At 41.7% G+C, this 15,729-nt stretch overlaps 1 protein-coding gene across 1 annotated transcript in view; it reads left to right on the forward strand.

Annotated features, from left to right (window-relative positions):
* Positions 1-15,729, forward strand: part of LOC122454403 (chondroitin sulfate proteoglycan 4-like) — a 35,660-nt gene that overhangs the window by 569 nt on the left and 19,362 nt on the right. Inside the window, exon 2 of the mRNA XM_043488866.1 lies at positions 11,481-11,653. The gene's annotated coding sequence lies outside the window, so the exon portion shown is untranslated. The remainder of the gene's footprint in view (positions 1-11,480; positions 11,654-15,729) is intronic.

Here is a 15,729-nt window from a genome sequence, read left to right on the forward strand (position 1 = left end):
GAAGGGCAATGGGGGAAGGAATCTTTATGGTCCATGTGCACTTTTTTCCTGCACTAGCCTTAGGATCCTTAATGAAGCAGGAGAGCTTCTGTTATGACTGTCTAGATCTTGGGGTTTTCTTTTTTTGAATATAAAAACCTTGTGTATCAGGGGACCAGCAGTTCTTGCTTTGAGGCCCTGCAGCCTTTGAACTGGTTTTGGCCAAGAATTTTAGCCTGGCTGAGATGGAGAGATACAAGTGAGCATCTCTGACTCAAAACCCTCACAGCAAGGATAGAACAAGGTTTTACCCAATGGCAAGGGTAATAAAAGAGGAGGAAAAAAAATGTAAAATTTGTTATTTCCCTCCAAAGGCACTGAGGTAGATGGCACAGGAAATAATAAAATTTTACATTACAGTTTAAAAAAAACCTGTGTATTATAACTTGTTTAACTGATATACATTATCAGTAATGCTGCAGCCCATTGGATTGCAAAGAGTCAGACGTGAATTGGCGACTGAACAACAACAGCAATGTTATCAGTAAAATATAGACACTGATCATTTAAATAATATGGTCACTTCATGGTTACTCTAGCCAGTTGTTCTCAACCACTGCAAAGCTTTAAAAATACCAGTGTCTCAGCCTCACCAATTGAATGGGAGTCTTTGGACTAGGTCTTGGCCACCATTTTAAGTTCCAAGTGGTCCTGAAGTACAACCAGGACTGAGATCATGGGACTAGTGGTGTGCTAGTCTTTTAATCCTTATATCTGTGTGAGATAGGTGATATATTCATAGCAAGTTGGCAGAATTTGTGGCTTAAAGAGACGATATAACTTGATTGTGCAACCAGGAAATAGATAAAGCTTACATATCTCTAAATAAACCTAGAGAAAAATCACTGTTCATAACTTTCCAAAACACAAGAATTTTAAGGAAAAATTTTGAAATTTTTAAGTGCCTTAAGCATTTGAGCTCACAAAAAGAATCTTTATCAAAATCTAACTGAAGATATGTTAGCCTGGATTCTTCTCTTCTGAAACCTTTTTATATTCTGTAATTTTTCTCTGAAAAGTGCAATGCTTCTATCATTTTTCAAGGCAATTAGAGTGCCATTTGGTGTTTTAAAAAATAAGCAAACTAGTTTCATTCTTTTACAAGTGGTTGACCAGTTTTCCCAGCACCACTTGTTAAAGAGGTTGTCTTTTTTCCATTGTATATCCTTGCCTCCTTTGTCGAAGATAAGGTGTCCATAGGTTCATGAATTTATCTCTGGGCTTTCTCTTCTGTTCCATTGATCTATATTTCTGTCTTTGTGCCAGTACCATACTGTCTTGATGACTGTGGCTTTGTAGTATAGTCTGAAGTCAGGCAGGTTGATTCCTCCAGTTCCATTCTTCTTTCTCAAGATTACTTTGGCTATTTGAGGTTTTTTGTTTTTCCATACAAATTGTGAAATTATTTGTTCTAGTTCTGTGAAAAATACTGTTGGTAGCTTGATAGGGATTGCATTGAATCTATAAATTGCTTTGGGGTAGTATAGTCATTTTGACAATATTGATTCTTCCAATCCAGGAACATGGTATGTTTCTCCATCTGTTTGTGTCCTCTTTGATTTCTTTCATCAGTGTTTTATAGTTTTCTATGTATAGGTCTTTTGTTTCTTTAGGTAGATATACTAAGTACTTTCTAACACCATACACAAAATAAACTCAAAATGGATTAAAGATCTAAATGTAAGACCAGAAACTATAAAACTCCTAGAGGAGAACATAGGCAAAACACGCTCTGACATAAATCACAGCAGGATCCTCTATGACCCACCTCCCAGAATATTGGAAATAAAAGCAAAACTAAACAAATGGGACCTAATGAAACTTAAAAGCTTTTGCACAACAAAGGAAACTATAAGCAAGGTGAAAAGACAGCCCTCAGATTGGGAGAAAATAATAGCAAATGAAGCAACAGACAAAGGATTAATCTCAAAAATATACAAGCAACTCCTGCAGCTCAATTCCAGAAAAATAAATGACCCAATCAAAAAATGGGCCAAAGAACTAAACAGACATTTCTCCAAAGAAGACATACAGATGGCTAACAAACACATGAAAAGATGCTCAACATCACTCATTATCAGAGAAATGCAAATCAAAACCACAATGAGGTACCATTACACGCCAGTCAGGATGGCTGCTATCCAAAAGTCTACAAGCAATAAATGCTGGAGAGGGTGTGGAGAAAAGGGAACCCTCTTACACTGTTGGTGGGAATGCAAACTAGTACAGCCGCTATGGAGAACAGTGTGGAGATTTCTTAAAAAACTGGAAATAGAACTGCCATATGACCCAGCAATCCCACTTCTGGGCATACACACTGAGGAAACCAGATCTGAAAGAGACACGTGCACCCCAATGTTCATCGCAGCACTGTTTATAATAGCCAGGACATGGAAGCAACCTAGATGCCCATCAGCAGATGAATGGATAAGGAAGCTGTGGTACATATACACCATGGAATATTACTCAGCCATTAAAAAGAATTCATTTGAATCAGTTCTAATGAGATGGATGAAACTGGAGCCCATTATACAGAGGGAAGTAAGCCAGAAAGATAAAGACCAATACAGTATACTAACACATATATATGGAATTTAGAAAGATGGTAATGATAACCCTATATGTAAAACAGAAAAAGAGACACAGATGTACAGAACAGACTTTTGAACTCTGTGGGAGAAGGTGAGGGTGGGATGTTTTGAGAGAACAGCATCGAAACATGTATATTATCCAGGGTGAAACAGATCACCAGCCCAGGTTGGATGCATGAGTCAAGTGCTCAGGGCTGGTGCACTGGGAAGACCCAGAGGAATCAGGTGGGGAGGGAGGTGGGAGGGGAGATCGGGATGGGGAATACATGTAAATCCATGGCGAATTCATGTCAATGTATGGCAAAAACCATATTACCATATTACTACAATATTGTAAAGTAATTAGCCTCCAACTAATAAAAATAAATGGAAAAAAAAATAAGCAAACTACTACACCCTAATATTTTGGAAAAAAATACAGCCATCTATTAAAAAGAGGGTCTAAACTTAGAGTAAATCTGGTTGCTGCAAAAGATTAAATACCTTTCATCTATTCTGGCTAAACTCTGGTTTGTGACTGAAGACATTTTTATTAGATTCAAGGGGAGTTATAGCCACTACAGCTTAGAAAGTTTCAAGTTTTTGGCACCTGTTTTACTGAATATTAATTTAGCAAGAAAAACATGTTAAAGTATCTCTTGTCACCCTTGTGCAACTCTGAAAAACATAGAGTAACCAAGGACACGGCCCTGAGTAACCATCCCCTTTCCCTTTCTAAAATGCACTACATCTGCCGTACTGTGGCCTCCCTGCATCCTGTATCTAAGAACCCTCCACCACAACTTGCACATTATCCTCAGATCCCAAAGTGAGCTGTTTCTTTTCCCAGCTCCCCCTAGCTTGTTAGGTCTGTTATCCTTGGTTCTCTGTCATTCTCTATCCCCAGACCATGACTTATATCCAACTCCAGCCCCTGGTCAGTAGGAAGGAAGATGAATTTTCGTGTACGTTTCCATCAGTTGATTTATTACATTTTATCTGAGCTTGGGTGGGTGTGAAATGAGAATGAGGGAGTCATAGATTTTAGAGATGGGGTGGACATTATGGGTCCCTTGGTCCAGTTGTTCTTGGCATTCTTCCTACCCTAATGTCCCCAAGTAGCAGTGTCCCCTCTGTTCTGCATCAGAATTCCTGGATGTAGGGGTGGTTCTGTAGACCACATGGCCTTATCCTCTCTCCAGAGGCATAGTTGAGTCTTGCTCAGCCTGCCTCTGCTGCAGCCTCCTGAGGATATTGGTCCCTGATGCCGTGTAAAGCTGCAGGGGTGATGATGACAGATGCCCAACTCATCTTCCCTTGGGAACCCCCCTCCACCATATCAGGTCCTGCTGGGAGCAGGCCTTGAGTGACCTCTGCCTCCTTCATCTATTAGCCAGCCCTTTGGCAGGGGAAGGAGATAGGGAGACTCTCTGTGTCCCACCTCTGGGGTGGATCCAGGTGTCAGCTGTCAGCTACTGTAGCTCTTGTCAGACTCGAGTTGATCTATATGTTCTGAAATATCGGAGACAGTTTATTCCTTTTTATAGAGCTATGGACTTCATAGAACTATAATAGGAGAAAATCTATTTCTATTATAGGATAGTATCAATAGATACTATTATATCTATGTTTTTATAGTGTTTTGTATTTTTTTAATCTACTGAACTGGGTTGTTATAAAGATTTAAACAAAATAATGTGTTTAAAAGCAAGTTTTGATCATCTCTATTTGGCATATAAGTTCCTGAGACGTGGGCAGGTTCAAAGTCAGGTAACTAATAGGAATCGTAAGCCTCGAGACCAAGTGCCGATACCACCCCCAAACCTTGTGTTTGGATCACAGTACCTGTTCTTTCTGTACATGCCTACGTTCCAGGACTGCCTCTATTTTAGAATATCAGCTCCCTGAGAATAGGACCATCATGGTGGCTGCTCAGTTTGTCTCCTTCTTAATGTTATTGATGGATTGATATACACAACCAGGAAAAGGTGCACAGCAATTTAATAAGCAGCAGTGCTTATGTGGAAATTTCATGTGTGTTTTACTCTCTTGGATTATTAAAATATTATAGCCCAGCATTAGTCAATTTTTAAAAAAATTTTTATCACTCCCACTGAGCCCATACTAATTGGCTTTTCTCCATCAGCCCAGCAGACTTGGGCCATGCTGTTCTGCCTCCTTTGTATACCACCTTAAAAAGTGGCCCTGCTTGAGACTTGTGAGAATTTGTAGGGTAAGCCAAAATAATTATAAAAATACTCACTGACTGAATATTTTAAGGTTAGTTGTAATTTGTGTTGTTGTTACTGTTTAGTTGCTAAGTCATATCCGACTATTTTGTGACCCCATGGACTGTAGCCTGCCAGGTTCCTCTGTCCATGAGATTCTCCAGGCAAGAATACTGGAGTGGGTTGCCATTTCCTTTTCCAAGGATCTTCCTGACCCAGGGATCAAACCAGCATCTCCTGCATTGCAGGCGGGTTTTCTACCGAGTCACCTGGGAAGCCCAGTTAAAGTTTGTATGCCCTACCAAATTTGAAAAGTCAATCTTTAACTCAATTATTTTAAAATAGGAGGAGCTGTAGTTCTAAACAGACTTTTTGGTTGTCAACTAAGAAATTAAACTTAATGTATATTTTCATTTTTTTATAAGTATGCTGCTGCTGCTAAATCGCTTCAGTCGTGTCCGACTCTGTGCGACCCCATAGACGGCAGCCCCCACATACATATATATGTGTGTGTATGCTTATACATTGGAGAAGGAAATGGCAACCCACTCCAGTATTCTTTCCTGGAGAATCCCGTGGATGGAGGAGGCTGGTAGGCTACAATCCACGGGGTCGCAAAGAGTCAGACACGACTGAGCGACTTCACTTCACTTCACTTATGCTTATACATATATTCTATTTCTTTCAGGAAAATTTATTCCCCAGAAAGGAATTTTGTAACCAATATTTCACCTTGAATGCCACCATTGAATGTGTTTATATTTAGTTATAGCATGTTGGAACATACTGTGGCCTTAGGTCCTAGTGTTTCTGTGTATCTAAGTTGTACCTGACTCTTTTACAAAGAGTGTAGGGGGTGGGGGTTGACCTTGAGAGTTTTGTCAAACTGGTCTGGAATATAAGCTTACACAGACCTGGAGTTAAGTAACTGATCAGTGAAGGATATTCATAGCAAACTGTGTGACTTCAGTTCCCTGGGGGTTTGGTTATGCTGTGGAGGGAATCATGTCTCACCAGTGGGCCATCTGTCTGCATGATGGGAATTGAGGGAGAGAAGAAAGCAGCAGGAAGTCACAGCATGTTGTTAAAGGGTTTGGAGCAGAGATTTATAAAAGCTTTTAGTCAGATGGTCTTGACTGAATTGAATATTGTAAGACTTAGCGGGAGATAACCAAGAGCTTTAAGAAAAGACTGTCAATCCTCAAGGAAAAAATTAAAGACTTACTTGCTGGGGAAATAAGAGACTTATACACAGGCATATAGTAATCATGCAAAGTATATTATCCTAAGTGTCCAGTGAGGGTGCAGCCTGGGTGAGCTCCTTGAGTTTAGGGGAGGAAAATTTCCCATAGGCAACACTGGGGAGGGAGATCTTGTAGGCCAGTTGGGCCTTAAGCTGCCCCTGCAGAGCGAGCAGCGTTGTGATGGTGGGAACAGAGAGGGAAGAGGGTACCAGTGAGGACAGCATGATGCAGAGGCAAAGCTCAGGGAGGATACAGGCTCTGTCTGGAAGGTGGAGAGCTACATCTATCAGACTTCCTGAATCATTCATCACATTTCCTAACTCAGGGGTCATTTTAACTGAGCTCAAAGTATTGGATTGGCCAAAATGTTCATTTCGGTTGTGAAAAACCGAAATGAACATTTTGGCCAACTCAATAGTATGATATAGGCAATATAGTGCCAACTTTTTAATAATACTGACTTCAGAGTCAATGAGATTTACGTTTGACCATTAGGCAAGTTGCTTAACCTCTCTGAGCCTTATCATCCCTTCTTAGCGATGAGGAAAAAAATACATACATCTTAGGAGTTATCATGACATCTAAATGAAAAGGCAGGACTGGGTCTGTGCTGTTTCCTGGTATATCTCCATTCCTTGTATTAGAGGGCTTGTTGCATACAAGGCACCTGATAATGTCTGTTGAAGGGATGCACAAGACCTTCCAGCCCAGTGGCCATGAGACTCTTGCTGTTACGGTGGTGGTTGTTTTTCATGAAGCAGATAGGATATGAGTATGTTTGAGAATTGCTATACTTAAAAGAAGGGTAAAAAGATATCTTTACTCCAAGACTTAGAGTCTTTAACATGTCAACTTGCTTTTGAAATTGCCATGAGGTACATGTAGAGTGGGAGCTTGCCAAACAGATATGGCTACAGGGCCTTTTTATTACCACATTCCTGGTAGGGCAGTTCTTCTGTAGAATATAAATTTAGGTGGGACTTTAGTGAAATCTTTCCCAAATTAAGTGCTTGAAGCTCACTGATGAAAATATCAATGTTTGGATGGAAGAAGGTGGGGTTAGGGGGAAGTGATGTTTGGCTCTTAGTGAATTGGGCTGCGTGGTCAGAGATGCTCATCAGGCATTTGCAGCAAGGAGCCAGCTAGTCTTGCTGACTGAGCATGCTCTGGGTGACTGCTGACTAGGAACTGGACACGCTCCTGGGTTAGGAAGCTGGACAAGGGAATGAGGGATTAATATACGTTGGCTGAGTGAGAAGTACTCATGACCTGGGACATCTGTGGTGGGCCCTCTACCCAAAAAGACTTTTTGAAATTGACCTCTGTGATGGTCCAGAGGCTAAGACTCTGCCCTTCCAGTGCAGGAGGCTCAGGTTCAATCCCTGGTCAGGGAACTAGATGCCACATTCTTCAACTAAAGATAAATAAAACGATTTTTTAAAGAGCCCTCCCACCAAACCCCCCCTCACCTGCCAAAGATAATCCTTGAGTGAAGGAATAAATGAAAAGATAAAGAGTCTGATTTCATTAAGGAAATAATTAAGAAAGCACAGTGTTAAAAATTCCAAAGAAAAACTGAAGATGAGAAGAAGCTGGATGTTGGGGTGCCCGGAGACTGCACACAAAAGAGATATAATCAGATATAATTATATATATAATATAATCAGATATAATCCTGACAGGAGGGGGGACCCTCGCTTGACAGGTAATAGAGAATGGGCCTCAGTTATGACTTCATGTAACATTGACTGAATGTACAGAATGGTTCCTCTTGGCCTCCCCAGGATGACCTCATTGCCTGGGTCCCCAGTTCCAGAAGCTAAAAGGTGGCAGTGACTTTCAGCAGCAAGAACTATAGAAATACAGGAGGCAATTAAAGCATACTTTTGTGTGTGTGTACCAAGGCAGACCTGACCTGACTCTGGGGCAGAATTGTGTTCCTGAGGCTGATATTTCCAGGTACTTCTGCCTTCTCTCAGGAGCCCCAGGGCCTAGTGCCTATCCCCAGAGCTCAGGTATTTTATTTTACTTTATTCTGTTTATTTTGTCTTATTTTATCTTATTTTAGTCTTTTGTTTGGTAGCTTTATAAAGGTATAATTGACAAAAATTGCGAGATATCTGAAATATATAATGTGATGATTTGATATATGTGTACACTTTGAAAAGATCTTCCCCCAAATCAAACTAATGAATACATTCATCTCTTCCTATGTTTACTTTTTTCTTTTCACTTTTACTCCCTTAGCAAATTTGAATTATACAATGAAGTGTTATTTACTATAATCGTACATGCTGTACATTAGATCTTCAGACCTTATTTATCTTATAACTGAAAGTTTGTACTCTTTTACCAAAACTCTCCCCATTTCTTTCATCCCCAGACCCTGGCAATCTCTGTTTCTATGAATTTGACTTAAAAAAAAATTCCACGTTTAAGTGATACCATTCAGTATTTGTCTTTGTCTGGCTTGTTTCACTTAGCCTAATGCCCTCTAGCTTCATCCATGTTGTTGCAAATGACAGGATCTCCTCCTTTTTTGAGGCTAAATACTATTCCTGTGTGTGTGTGTGTGTGTGTGTGTGTGTGTGTGTGTGTATGTTCACTGTAGCTCAGCTGGTAAAGAATCCTCCTGCAATGCGAAAGACCCAGGTTTCATTCCTGGGTCAGGAAGATCCCCTGCAGAAGGGATAGGCTACCCACTCCAGTGTTCTTGGGCTTCCTGGTGACTCAGATGATAAAGAATCCGCTTGCATTGTGGGAGACCTGGGTTTAATCCTTGGGTTGGGAAGATCCCCTGGAGGAAAGTGTGGCAACCTACTCCAGTATTCTTGCCTGGAAAATCTCCATGGACAGAGGAGCCTGGTGGGCTACAGTCCATAAGGTAACAAAGAGTCAGACACGACTGAGCGACTAAGCACCGCACTGTGTATGTGTGTGTCTATATGTGTGTGTGTGTGTGTGTGTGTGTGTGTATAGCACATTTTACAATATTTTATTTTAGATTATATATGTTAATATGTATATGTGTGTGTGTGTATATATATATATATCACATTTTACAACATTTTTTTTGATCTATTCATCCACTGATTGATATTTAAGATGTCTCTATACCTTGACTATTTTGAATGATGCTGCAATAAACACGGGAGTACAGATTTTCCTTTGAGATAATGAATTTGTTTCCTTTGAATATATACCCAGAGGTGGGATTTCTGGATCATATGGTAGTTCTACTTTTAATTTCTTGAGGAAACTCTGTACTGTTTTCCATGGTGACTGCACCAATTTACATTCTCACCAACAGTGCACAAGGGTTCTGTTCTCTTTTCTCCACATCCCTCACTAGCATTTGTCACTTCATGTCGTTTTGTTAATGGGCATCCTGACAGGTGTGAGGTGATATCTCATTGTGGTTTTGACTTGTATTTCCCTGATGGTTAGCATTGATGAACACGTTTCCATGTACCTGTTGCTTATTTGTAAGTCTTCTTGGGAAAAAATGTCTATTTAAGTCATTTGCCCATTTTAAAATTGGGTTATTTGGGGATTTTGCTACTAAGTTGTATGAGATCCTTGTATATTTTGGATATTAGCCCTTTATCAGATATGTGGTTTGCAAGTATTTTCTCCCATTCCACAGGTTGCCTTTTCATCTTGTGATGGTTTCCTTTGCTGAGCGGAGGAAATTTTGTTTATTTTTGGTTTTATTGTCAGCTATTTTAAAGGGAACCTTAATTAATTAAAGGTTCAGAACAGTCCTTGCATGTTTGAAAACCTTACTGAAAGCTGGTTTTCCCCGTGTATTAGCTATAGTCAAGGTCCTGCCTTTAAGCACCTAACATGGTTTAAATACTGCAGTTGGTGGCCCTCACTCTCCAGGGCTCTAATGGTAGAGTAATGAAAGCAAAATGGATGTCACTTAGAAGTCTTAGTTATTACTGGGTGATTAACTCAACTTTATAAACAATTTATCTCAAGTGCCTACTCCAAGAGCTAGTGCAAGGCCCCTGTGCAAGACCTGATGTTAAAGCCCTTTGCTGCTGCTGCTGCTAAATCACTTCAGTTGTGTCCGACTCTGTGCGACCCCACAGACGGCAGCCCACCAGGCTCCCCCGTCCCTGGGATTCTCCAAGCAAGAGCACTGGAGTGGGTTGCCATTGCCTTCTCCGTAAAGCCCTTTGCTACTGCTAAGTCACTTCAGTAGTGTCCGACTCTGTGCGACCCCATCCCTGGGATTCTCCAGGCAAGAACACTGGAGTGGGTTGCCATTTCCTTCTCCAATGCATAAAAGTGAAAAGTGAAAGTGAAGTCGCTCAGTGATGTCTGACTCTTCGCGCCCCCATGGACTGCAGCCTACCAGGCTCCTCCGTCCATGGGATTTTCCAGGCAAGAGTACTGGAGTGGGGTGCCATTGCCTTCTCCGGTAAAGCCCTTTAGCAAGGGCTGAAACAGAAAAGGTGAGATTCTGGGCCAGGTGGACTGCATAAATCTCTCTCAGATCTGCCATCCTATCAGATTGGAATTATTCCCTAATCCCATGCAAAGTGAAGGGATAATTACTTCAGCCCTATATTCCTCAAACTGTGGTCCATGAACCTTCTGGTCTGTGAAGTGATAAGAATGGAAAGTGAAAGGAGGTGTTTAGAAATTTTTATAGCAATTCGACATTGTTGCAAAGTTTTATTGTATTTTATAAAATTATTGGCCCACAGTGGATTTGGGGGGAAACACCGATCCTTCAGTACAGAGTATGTGACAAGCACTGCTCTAACCTGCGTGTCCCCGTCTCTCTGGCCACTGATTATCAGTGAGGTCACATTAGCACACTGACCACTCACACTGGCTCTTTTCCCCATGATATCCACACAGGCTCTTCCCTCCCCATGTTATCCATGCAGCGTGTACCTCTGGGGGTCCTCTGGAGACCTCTCATATTTGTTCTAGAGCCAGCCTGTCCCTCAGGTGTCCATAGATGGACACTCCATGGAGCACCTGCAGCCATCATCAGGCCAGGATGTGCCTGTCCTCCCAGGGAGGGGGCTGTCTCCTATTCTCTCCATGCACAGCGTCCACTCCCCCTTCCTGTGCCCGGAACTGAGCTGGGTGCCACTCACCTGGCAATGCCTTCTTTCTCTTGGGATCAGTTAGACACACAGGGTTGTGGGGGTTGAGGAGGTCTTTTCGTGGGATTTTCCTCCTTCATCTCCAGCCCCAGTAGCAAAGCACATCCACAAACAGATCCCTCATGGATCATTAGCTCCTCACCCCAATTTCAAGTTAGAGTTAGCCAGTCTCCTGTACATAACTACATGTTCTCCAGTTCCCAGGGATCTTTAAAGGTCATTAACCATAGCTTTCATATGCTTTACATGCATGTTTTAATCTTCACATAGGTTCCGTGAAGCCCCTTTCATCTCATGATCTGCGAGCTGTGACCAATGACGTGGACAGTGCAGGAAACAGAACTATAACCTTTACTGTCATATGTTCCCCTAGACTCGGGAGGCTGCTATGTGTCAGTTCTGACAACAGCACAGAGGACGTTTCTGTGTTTACGCAGAATCTGGTGAGTCCTGGTGTCCTTCTGTGCAGCTGGACAGGGCTCGGTGTCTGTGCAGAGCGGGCCCCTCGCTCCTCTTCCTCATCCTGTTAAAGTCAAGCAGAGATGCCCCTTTGCCCAGGCAGTTACTCATTCCAGCTGTGCTGGTCTTAAAACTGGACACTTCATGGTGAACACAGGATAAAACACACTGGCAGAAAATACCAAGCAAATTCAAACCTTGTGTCTAATAAATAAGAGGGGATCCTTTTATCACTAAAAATGAATTTTTTTACCCAAAGCAGAGGTGCAAGAGTAAATCCTGCAGGATATGTCTGTGTACATTTATGCTTAATATATGAAGTGATATACATAATTTCATATATTACAGTTGTAAGTATGCATGTAAATATGTATGTGTATAAAGTCTGTGTGTGTGTGTTTAATCTGCACCCAGAGCCATCTGTTTCCAACTTCACTGGTACTTCATCACCACTGGCATCTATGTACGTACCTTTTTATTTAAATGTATAAGCCTTCAAGTCATTTGATTTTTTTTTTTACTTTTGTACCCTAGGGATCTGACTGCTTATATGTGATTTCATTTTCTAAAAATCTTTGTTTCCAGATTGTCTTCTTGAATATAACTATTGCTCGTCATTCAACTTTCTTTTTCCATTCTTAAACATTGGATACAGGGATATGGTAGCTGATCTGGCTATAGCTTTACATGACTAAGGAATAAAAAAGTCTTCAAGTTTAGAGGAAATAGCCAGAGTGAACCACAAGTCTGCCTTTAACCATTGAGCCATTTTCTCCAGTGTGATGTAGTAGAATTGAATTTAGCTTTTGCTTTGCGATTGCTTTGTCTGGGATTCATTGAAGGGAACAGATCATAAGGTTAGCAGAAGTTCTGAAAGGGACACTGAAAAGAGGAAGTATAAATTCTCTAGTTCACAGATGCACTCGGAGGAAGGGAAAATGGAATTAAGGATGAAAACTACATTGTGAGGGCGAGCTTAATGTGCCCAAAGGCATCAAAACTTGCCCAGTTTTTTTTTCTTTTTGCTAGTATTTTGAATACTAGCAAGAATGATGACAGTCATATTAAGATGTCTTGACTCTAGCCCTAGTTCTTTAAAAAATTATTTTTTTATGGTGATCATTTCAAGCTTTAATTTCCACTACTTTTCATTGCAAATATATGATCATTTAGATTGGAGTGCATGCATGCTCAGTCATGGCCAACATTTTTGTGACCCCATGGACTATAGCCCACCAGGCTCCTCTGTCCATGGAATTTTCCAGGCAAGAATACTGGAGTGGGTTGCCATTCCCTTTTCCTGGGGATCTTCCCAGGGATCAAACCCGGATCTCCTGCATTGCAGGCAGATTCTTTACCATCTGAGCCACCAGGGAAGCCCAGAAGGCCAGCTAGTAAGGCAGAAAAAGTCTTGATTGATTAAAAATCAATTATTTAAGGTTTTATTTCTTCTACTTTATGAATCAGGAGGCGCGTATCAGGAAAACGTATCATCAGTGGCAGCTGTTTGTATCATCAATGGCAGGTATTCGTCTGTGGGTGATGTTACCGTGGGGCTCAGGGCTGGAAAGCGCCTGCATTGTGTGGTGTCAGGGATGAGGGGTGTGAGACCCGGCTGTTGGTCCTCGTGGAGGCAGGGGCAGGCTCCAGTGTGGAAGCACAACCTCAATGTCGCAGGTCAGATGTGGTAAGAGAGAAAGGTGTGTTCTTCTTGAATGGACCAGGAGAACATCCCTCTTCTCCACACAGCCCTTTCCTCTCCAGAGCATGCGCCCAGCGTGCCAGTGGCCTGGCCCAGTGCTTTGAATCAGAGGACAAAGGAGAGCCCCTGTGTTGTGTACAAGGCATCAGCCCTTTATGCAGGTAATTCCTGGATGGGATGATTCCTGTCTCCCCAGAACAGCATCTAAGATACATTGAGAGTCTGTGGGAATTTAGCACGGCAGCCCATTCTCCCCGTCTTAGGTGTATGAGTGTGGACAGAGCATATCCTATAGGAATCGGGTGCCCTTTTGCTGCTCCTTGAGCCACTACTGACCACTTATGACTGAGGACGGTGCCTTGGCCTCTGAAGTGGGAAGATTAACTCTGTGGTTGTAATGTATCTTTTAATCCTTAGTTTCCTCATGTGTAAGATGGGGGGAAATAGTAGTAATGACAGTTTAAACCATTTTGAACGTTCCCTGTGTCCCAGGTGCCATTCTAAGCTTTCTGCTGAGTTGTGTTGTTCAGTTGCTGAGTCTCGTCTGACTCTTTGTGACCCCTCTTTGCGACTACAGCACAGGCCTCTCTGACCTTCACTATCTCCCAGAGTGTGCTTAAATTCGTGTCCATTGAGTCAGTGATGCTATCTAACCATCTCATTCTCTGGCTACTCCCTTCTTTTGCCTTTAATCTTTCCCAGCATCAGAGTGTTTTCCAGGGAGTCAGCTCTTTGCATCAGGTGGCCAAACAAAGTATTGGAGCTTCAGCTTCACCAACAATCCTTCCAATGAATATTCAGGGTCGATTTCCTTTAGGATTGTCTGGTTTGGTCTCCTTGTGATCCAAGGGACTCTCAAGAGTCTTCTCCAGCACCACAATTTGAAAGCACCAATTCTTTGGCACTCAGCTTTCTTAATGGTCCAACTCTCACATCCGTATGTGACTACTGGAAAAACCATAGCTTTGACTAGATGGACGTTTGTCTGCAAAGTGATGTCTCTGCTTTTTAATATGCTATCTTGGTTTGTCATAGCTATTCTTCTGAGGAACAAGCGTCTTTTGAGACTGCAGTCACTGTCTGCAGTGATTTTGGAGCTCAAGAAAATAAATCTGTCACTGCTTCCCCTTTTCTCCCATCTATTTGCCATGAAGTGATGGGACTGTTTGCCTTGACTTAGGTTTTTTGAATGTTGCGTTTCAAGCCAGGTTTTTCACTTTCTTCTTTCACCCTCATCAACAAGCTTTTTAGATCCTCTTCATTTTCTGCCATAAGAGTGGTATCACCTGCATATCTGAGGTTGTTGATATTTCTTCTGGCAATCTTGATTCCAGTTTGTGGTTTTATCCAGCCTGGCATTTTGTATGATGTGCTCTGCATAAAAGTTAAGTAAGCAGAGTGACAACATACAGCCTTAGCATATTCTGTTTCCAATTTTGAACCAATCCATTGTTTCACGTCCAGTTGTAATTGTTGCTTCTTGACCCACATACAGGTTTCTCAGGAGGCAGGTAAGGTGGTCTGGTACTCTTATCTCTTTAAGAATTTTCCATAGTCTGTTGTGATCCACACAGTTAAAGGCTTTAGCATAGTCAATGAAGAAGTAGCTGTTTTTCTGGAATTCCCTTTCTTTCTCCATGATCCCACAGATGTTGGCAGTTTGCTTTCTGGTTCTTGTGCCTTTTCTAAACCCAGCTTGTATATCTGGAAATTCTTGGTTCACATACTGCTGCTAGCTTGAAGGATTTTGAGCATTACTTCCTAGCACATGAAATGAGCACAATTGTGTGGTAGTTTGAACATTCTTTGGCATTGCCCTTCCTTGGGATTGGAATGCAAACTGAACTTTTCTAATCCTGTGGCCACTGCTGAGTTTTCCAAATTTGCTGACATGTTGAGTGCAGCACTTTAACAGATTTCTTTTATATTACTCATTTTATCGCTTTGCAGGCTTGGATCCTAAAGCACAGGGAAATTAAGCCACTTGCCTACAGCTAACACAGTTCACAAGTGTCAGAGTCAGGATTGGAACTCAGGGTCTTAACTATAGGTCATGCTCCTATCTGCTAGTCCATATTTTCCTCTTAGAGTTTGTAATGAATTAACACGAGAAAGTAAATACAAAATGTTTAGCACACTGCCCCGCATGTAGCAGATGGCTAACTAAATAGTAGCTAAGGCTGTTGTGATTATCTTTTTGTCCTTGAAAATGCGAGAGGTTCCTTTTCTCTCATAGCCAAAGGACTAATTTCACGGGGCAGACCATTTTCTGGGACACTGGAATTGGCTGCTATATCCCCTCTAATGGGCTGTGGTGATTCCATGAATGGAAATGAGGCCATTAGAAGAAAGTGGCAT

This window comes from Cervus canadensis, chromosome 16 (genome assembly GCF_019320065.1).
Source record: "Cervus canadensis isolate Bull #8, Minnesota chromosome 16, ASM1932006v1, whole genome shotgun sequence".
Taxonomy (NCBI): domain Eukaryota; kingdom Metazoa; phylum Chordata; class Mammalia; order Artiodactyla; family Cervidae; genus Cervus; species Cervus canadensis.